Source organism: Geospiza fortis, unplaced genomic scaffold (genome assembly GCF_000277835.1).
Source record: "Geospiza fortis unplaced genomic scaffold, GeoFor_1.0 scaffold23, whole genome shotgun sequence".
Lineage (NCBI taxonomy): Eukaryota > Metazoa > Chordata > Aves > Passeriformes > Thraupidae > Geospiza > Geospiza fortis.
In genome coordinates, this window is record NW_005054303.1 from 10,017,596 (window position 1) to 10,024,893 (window position 7,298).

Below are 7,298 nucleotides of genomic sequence, written 5' to 3' on the forward strand. Positions count from 1 at the left end.
CCAGGGAGCGGCCGGGATAGGGATCCGGTAAGGAACACCGGCAGGGACAGGGATAAGGATCCGGTAAGGAATACCGGCAGGGACAGGGACCGGGACACGGCCGGGATAAGGATCGGGTGAGGAGCACCGGCAGGGAAAGGGACCCGTGATACGGCCGGGATAAGGGTCGAGATAAGAAATAACGGCAGGGATAAGGAACACCGGCCGGGACAGGGATAAGGATCGGGATACGAAACACCGGCAGGGACCGGGATACGGCCGGGATAAGGAATACCTGCAGGGACAGGGATAATGATCCGGTGAGGAACACCGGCAGGGACAGGGATAAAGGATTGTGATAAGGAACACCGGCAGGAACAGGGATAAGGGTAAGGATCCCGGTAAGGAACACCGGCAGGGACAGGCTGCCCAGGGCAGTGGTGGAATCACCGTCCCCTGGAAGTGTCCAGAACCACCTGGATGCGGTGCTTGGGGACACGGTTTGGTGGTGGCCTTGGCAGTGCTGGGTTAATGTCCAGACTGGATCATAAATGTCTTCTTCAGCCCTAATGATTTGTGATTTAATGAAATATATGGATTAGGAAGTTGTGCTGTAAGCACCAGCTGACCTCACCCAGGTTTGGTGCAGATGGGAACCTTTATTAATGGTAGTGATAGTCTGAAACAACAAAAAAACCCACACCCAGACAAATCTGGAAAAGATCAGAAGAAGAAATGAAAGTTACAGTTTGGGGTTTTTTGTTTGGCAGTTTTACTCCTTTGGGGGAAAAAGGAAAACAAACTTTTCTAAGGTTTTGAATATAAAAGTAGTTACAGAAATTACTGCCAAAGCTGTGATATGCATATCCTAAACTTCTGTTTTATATAATGAACAGATATCCTTCAGTATGCTGTGTTGCAGAATTTACTTTTCATACAAGATACAGGGAGTGGAATTGTCAATTCTGTGTTATGTAACTGGCTCATATTGATTATAATCCTATAATTCTAGATTAATTTTTCCTAGATATGTGTTACATATTTGAAAGATTATAGAAACACAAGCTCATTTCTTAGTATGCTGGTTTTTAGGTCTGTAAGAACTTTGTTCTCAGAACTAAGTTATGTTAATGCCTTTTATTTCCTCATATTTTTCAGTGGGTTTCCTGTTTGAGAGAATGATCAGATTCAGTGAAGTGTGTGTGCAGAGCAGCTCCTGAAGATAATTGTTCCTGTCAGCAGAATAATTAAACAGGTTTGTGTTCATGTGAATCCCATGGTTTCTAGGTGCTGATTTTACAGCACTAAAAGTTTAAAGTTTGCATGTTGGTTTCTGTTTGTTTCATGATTGGTGTAGCTGTTTGTGTTTTCCTCCAAATATCTTTTTATGGGGTCAAGGATCAGCCCTGTAGAGAAAGCTGGACCTGGAATTCCTGGGCAGCCTCTGCATGTATTGGCATGAGCTGGGCCCTGCCTGTTTCTTTTGCAGTCTCAGACCTTTTGGAATTAACTATATTAATTTTTTTCCACGTAAGAGTTCTTCTGTGCATGGATTGATGATGTTCAGGTGGCTTAAAATATTTTTTAAAAAAGAGCATAGAATCATAGAATGGTTTGGATTGAAAGGGACCTTAAATCACCTCATTCCAACCCCCTGCCATGGGCAGGGACACCTTCCACCAGGTTACTCCAAGCCCCATCCAGCCTGGCCTTGAACATCCCCAGGGATGGGGCAGCCACAGCTTCTCTGGGCAGCCTGTGCCAGGCTCTCACCATTCTTACAGGGAAGAATTTTTTCCTGCCCTCTGTCAGTTTAAATCAATTGCCCCTTGTCCTGTCGCTCCAGGCTCTGGGGTAAATACTCTCTCCATCTTTCTTGCAGGCTCCCTTCAGGTACTGGAAGGCTGCAATTATGTCACCCCAAATCCTTCTGTTTTCCAGGTTGAACAATCCCAATCCTCTCAACCTTTCAAGATAATTTTTTTTCATGTTTTTTTCTTTCACTGCATCATTTTTGCAGGGCAGCCCTGGGGTCTGGTCTGTACCTGGCTGAGTGGGAGGTCTCCTGAGAGACCAGATGGTTGCTGGCAGCATTTTCCAGCTTAGTTGTGCTTTTTACCGGAAGTATAAAAAATAATGATATTTCCATACTTTTCTGGGGAAAAAAAACCCAAAAAAACAAAAGAGCAAAACAGAAGGAAATCAGCACTACCATGCTGCTCAGCTGTGTTGATCTTTGTTGATACCAAGCTGCCTCTGCAGACAGTCTGAAACTTGGGTTTATTTGGTGAATGAAAAGATGGTTTTTATGGGTCTCAGCTTCTCCTGTGTGAGGACAAGCCCATTAGTGGCTTTCACACCAGACATTAAAAAGAAGCATTGAGAATTGTGAATCATGGTCTTGACAAGGTTTTGGAGTGTGCTTTTGCACTCTGGAGCAGTTCAGGTGCAAGATGGGCAATGGAGGATGTAAGAAAAGCAGGAAAAGAGGATATTGCCCAATCCCTTGTGGGGTTAGGAAATTGAACCTCAAACATGCCTCTGCCCTCCCCAGGGACCTCCACCCTGACCCACCACCCACTTCTCCCTCAGCTCTTTCCCCTCTCATGTCCCTGCAACTGTCCCCTTTCCTTCAACAGAGGAGTTAAACACAAAGAGTTACATAAATTCTTGCTGGTGCATTTCCCTCTCTTATTTCCAAAATTAAGTAAAATTATTGTTTTGCTGTATTGTTTATAACCTTTCTTGCAATTGCTTTATTTCTTCAGCAAAAACTTAATTTTTTTTGTATTTTTAACTGATTAACAACTTTTCACTTGTACCTCTCTGCAGCTCACCATCTGAGCTCATACTCTCACCATGCTGAGATCTTTTTTCCCCTGCCTCTTATTTCAAGGCAAAACTGTTGCTCAGGTTCTCATTAAAAATAAGATACAAAAGTGCTGTACAATTGGTGAGAAGACAGCCCAGCATTTAGTTAAAATTGGCAAACTGGAGTTCTATGCTGGCAGCATCTCTAATAGGAAGCTTCAGGTATTGTTCACTTTTCAATAATTTGAGGATCTTTTCATAATAATAATTTGTGTATCTTTGTTGCTATGGGAATGAGTGGGAGAGCTGGAATTAAGTGCTATTACTCCTTTGTGCAATCAGAAGGGACAAGCAGCTGTGAAAGCAAAATTTCTTGTTTAGAAACATACAGCTCTTACTAGCAATTCTAACTGACTTCAGTTTTTATGCAGTTCATGAAGGAGTTTTTTGAGGTAAGAGGATTTGATTTTACTTTATTCAATGTCTGCCAGGATATATAAGGAAATACATGAAAGGGAGAAAAACAGATTTAAAGAAAATTTAATTCTAGTGGTTTAATGTCTTGGGCAACTATTACTTTGCATGTGTATTGGACACTCCTGCTTCAGGAATGTTTGTGGGAGATAGATATGAGTGGAAGAGGTTGAGAGAGGATTTTGTAGTTGCTGGGTTTGTTTTGTTGATCCCTCTTCCCTAGGAAATGGGAGTGATGGGTGTTTGGACTCAGCGCTTGCTGGATGCTGCAAGAGCAAATACAAATGCACACAGGTCAGTCATTCCTGTGTGTTTATGTGTGCCTTGCATGGACATATGAGCTGCATCTGGCATTGGTATGAAGTCTGAATGATCCAAATCCAAATGAGACTTTAATAATGAACGTGTATATTTTTCACCTCTGATGGTTCAGAAAGAAAAGTCGTGGTGCAGTTGAATTTGGTTGGGTTTTTTTTTCCTTCCGTTTTTCGTGCTAGGCAGTTCTAAGCGAAGGCTGTGATTTTTGATTGACGGTCTGATTTGAGGAACGGGGGCTTTTAAAAGGAAGAAAGAAGTCCTGGTGCTTTATTAACGCCCGGGTTAATTATTATTGGATCGGTAAATCGCGATCCCGCTCTGGGGCGGTCACTGGCGACACCCGGTGGCCGAGAGCGGAATGACAGCCCCGGCGCTCTGTCCCCGATTTTTGGGCTTTTCCACCCAAACCCTGGGTTTAGGTGTGGCTGTGTGGAGGGCACGCTCAGCTCCTTGTGCTGCTGTCCCACAGCTCCAGCAGCGTGGAGAGAAGGCCACATTAATCTGGGACCTCTGCGCACACACATGCTCTCTTACTAAATTCCTAATGCTGCTTTTGAAACGATGGGCTGAGCAAGAAATGTGTCTTGCTGTTGTCTGCCTGGCAGTGTGGTATCTTCCAGAAGGGAATAATGAGCCAGCTTATCTCAGAGTTGCTTGTTTCTCAGTCTGCCTTCCTATTTGGGTTCTTTGCTGTGCAAGGACAGTGGTGGGTGCCAGGCTGGCGGGGTTATAAAAGCAGATGAAGGCAGTTAAAGTTTTTACCCCCACTGTTATAACTGGGAAGTATTTTGTAAGATAAACTTTATGATTTCTGCTCCATATTTTATTTATGGTCAGTTTATACTTTTAAACTCTTGTGCCAGTATTGTTCTTGAGTAGCTCCCCTCCCTCCCCAGCATTTATTCCTTTGATGTATTTGTAGATAGTAATTGTATCCCCTTCAGTCTCTGTCTTTGCCAAGCTACACAAGGCAAAGCATGCAGCTACTGCTTGTGAAATAAACAGTCCATTACCTGCAGCATCTCACCCTTCCTTCTCTGCCCTTGATTATTGGCCTCAGCAAAGGGCACTGCTGGGAGCCTCCTATGACCCTGTGAAATGTGGCTTTACTTAAGCATTAAGAATAAACATGGCTTGAGAGCAAGGTTATTAAAATGCAAAAAGCTCTTGACTTTGCTTTTTATCCCTGCATTATTCTGGGGCAGCAGGCTGCTGAAGATGTTGGAAAGGTGTTTGTGGATCTCAGAAAATTAAGTTTCCACCTAGGTCTTCAGGGTTTGTGGGTCCTAACAAAACCATGGAGTTCTGGTTTTGCCAGCAGGGATTGTCTGTGCTGCTGCATTCAGCAGATCTCTTGATCAGAAAATTTGGAGTATCAATACCTGCACACTTTCTCCTTTGTCCTTCCCTTTCATGATTCTCTTTCTTGTGACTGAGTCCTAAACCACTAAAAGAGTGAAAAAACAGTTGAATGTGAACTTCCATTGGAGTATGGAAAATCACTGTGCATTTGAGTGTCGTGAAAAGTAAAAGCTGTTTTGGTTTTTTTTTTAAATCTTTTATGGCATTGGTGAAGCTGCTGCTGGAGTTCCATGTATGGTTCACTGTCTAAAGGCTCCTGAAAACAAAGAGCTGAAGAGAGTGCCTTGCATGGCTTCAATGTCCACATCCTCGATGCCTTAGCGTCTTTTGTGGAGACTCAAAAGTAAATTCTCCTGATCAGGATGAAGGCAACATAGCTCTGAAACCCTTTATTTCAGCCTCTTCCATCATCCTGTTGTCACTTAGATGACATCTTTTCCTTTTGTCTGCTACAAAGCACTGAAAATTGAGCTTAGGGCCTGATAAAGATTCAGCAGAGCCTCCAGCTGTCAGACTGTGCACAAGGAGCATGTTTTGGAAACTGATAGTCTGTTAACTGTCACGGGCACACAGGGATCTCAGGTTTCTCTTGTTGCTTTGAAACTGGAGAGGGTCTGACAAATTACCTTGATGTGGGGATGTTCTGGAGTAGCTAAATATAAAAAAATATGTTGTGGGATCTGACTGGCAAAGACATCTCAGTGATCTGCAAGTTCTGGGGAAGCAGATGAGGAAAATCAGGAAGAGTCATCTTCCCTGCTTAGGCTTGGCAGATGTTTGTGCCTGTGCAACACATCTGGAACTGCAGAGAATTGCTTGGGCAGTGATGTTGGAGTGGGGCTGAGGATTACCAAGCACACAAATGTTGTTTGTCTTGTATTCCCCTACATCTGCATTGCAGGGGAATCTTCTTACCTGTTCAGCAGTGACTGATTTAAGCTTGGGTTGTTAAGAAAAGAGTCCTGAAAACATAATAGTTTCTGTTTTGAAGAATGAGCTGGGATAATGAAGTGTACTTAAGGTAAATTACTGTTGTGAAAGAATTTCTGAAGTATTCCAGTAAATAAAACATTGACTTTATGTCATTGTAGGTATTTTGGCACCAGTGTGTGGTAGTAGAAGCTCTTTTTCCAATTACAGCAGTTTCTTTATATCCTTTTATTATGGTTGCTGCTAAATTCAGGCTGAAATTCCCCAGGCTTCCTGTGGTGTAGAAATAAATTATTTGGAAGAATTTTAGCAAGTTTTTATTAATCTTTGGGAAGACTTCTTACTTATTTCCAGGTTTCTTCTATATGAGGATGCTGGTAGTAAGTGACAGTGTCTAAATTGAAGGAAATGAATGGTGTTGTTTCAGAGTCACTAAATTATTCATGCAGCTGTGTAAGTAATTTTTTCCTTTCACCTTTCTCTGTAGGGTGGATCATTGGTGTTGCCTGTTCATGTGGTGTTTTGTTCAGCTTAAAATGGCCCTGAAAATCATCACTCTTGGAGTCCTTTCTTGTAATCCCAAACTTGAAAGGGCATCAGAGCACTTTGTGATTGTGGAATTTGCAGGTGCACCACGGTGTCACAGTGACTTTTGCATTGTATCTTGTAGTGTAGACACTCAGAACAAGGCTTCTTGTGTGACAGTGTGCTGCTGGCTGTACTCACTAATGTTTGTGTGCACAAGGATTGTGAATTGGGCAAACACTGTCCTTGTTTCACTGGTTGGGAAAGTGAGGAGTGAATGTTGGCCCTTGCTGGGAATTGCTCAGCAAGTTATTCTGCCTCAGTCAGGACTGGGAAGTGTTTGTAGGCCAGGCTCATGTTCAAATCCACTTAGATAAATACTTTATTTCTGTCTGATTTGAGATGACCATCTCAGTGCCCAGCTCTAGTGCCAAGTCAGACAGCAAAGCTGTTGGACCCTTTCAGAAAGGAAAATGCTGTTTGTGAGCATGAACCTCCTCTGAGCTGCTTGTGGCTGCTGTGCTGAAGTGTGAATGGATCAAAACTTAATGCTACATGCAGGTGACCATTGTAGCTCCATGTTTGATTGCCAGCAGCTGTGGCTGTCTGTTATTTGGGAGGCTGATGCGTCCTGTATCCTCTTTCTCGTGTTTGTGGTTACGAGAATCATCTCGGTGTGATGCGTTCGGTGGGAGGTGCTCACAGGAGAAAGGAAATGACTTTTCTGTGGTGGCTGTGGTCTGATGAGATAAGCACAAGTGCTGAAGGCTGAGACTTGGATTGTCTTCAAGGTTTGCAGCAGACTGGTAGTATAGCTGTGGTTCCATTACAGGCAGCAGGCACAAGGCTCATCTTTGACCCCCCTGTCTCAGTGCAGAAGCCAGAGCCCTGCACTAGGG

The 7,298-nt window shown here is 43.4% G+C and overlaps 1 protein-coding gene across 2 annotated transcripts in view; it reads left to right on the forward strand.

Moving 5' to 3' along the window:
* The window catches only part of WDR89 (WD repeat domain 89), a 15,924-nt gene continuing 8,626 nt past the window's right edge, over positions 1-7,298 (forward strand). The window contains exons 1-2 of one of the 2 annotated variants that reach the window (XM_031066280.1): positions 1-27; positions 1,138-1,234. The gene's annotated coding sequence lies outside the window, so the exon portion shown is untranslated. Of the gene's footprint in view, positions 28-1,137; positions 1,235-1,714; positions 1,764-7,298 lie in introns of those variants that run through there. The other variant, XM_005417938.2, reaches the window with a different exon arrangement.